Consider the following 732-nt stretch of genomic DNA (forward strand, 5'->3'; position numbering starts at 1 on the left):
CCATCACCATCTCTCTAATAACTAGTAGTTACAAATAAACAATCCTGGGTTCTGACTCTTAAGGCATTCATCAAGTGTCCTCGATTAAATGTGTGTTGTTATTTATGTTGTTTAGAGATGGGTTCAGACTTTTTTCATCACGACCCAGTTTGATTTTGTATACTACCTTCACGACCCAGTATGGCGCTTCTATCGCACCTTTCTCTCAACCCATTATCAGTTCATATATATACCACGGGGTAATCTCTTGCAGTCAAGGTCGTAAAAATAAATGAAAGCTTGTTATTGGTATTTTTATTTGTCGTTGTCGATTTGGTATGACATACCAAAATTAGTCTGCATAATTTCCGATGAATGTAAAGGGGATTCACAGTGGCTCGGCCTTGCCAATAGAAGCATCTTCAGTTTTTTCCTTTCCTACAAAAGTTGGAATTCCTGATGGCTCCTCCTGTTTCCTCCCTTGTAGTTGTTAATAGCTCTTAATAATTGCCTTTGCGGTACGGGATCATACATGAACAATATTTTCTGCAACCGGCGGATTCTTCAATGATAAGAATGCATTCATTATAACCAAATAATATATCCTCTAGTAAAATATACAATTATAAATACTATTACTGTTTCCATACGTCTAACACGCTGATACCAATCCAGAAAGCACGAGCTATAAGGCAGTCTCTTACCATTTTAGAAATTCTCTAGATTAGCTCGGGCATTCAGAAGTAGATGCTG

The sequence above is a fragment of the Penaeus monodon genome, chromosome 21 (assembly GCF_015228065.2).
Source record: "Penaeus monodon isolate SGIC_2016 chromosome 21, NSTDA_Pmon_1, whole genome shotgun sequence".
In the NCBI taxonomy this organism is placed as follows: Eukaryota; Metazoa; Arthropoda; class Malacostraca; order Decapoda; family Penaeidae; genus Penaeus; species Penaeus monodon.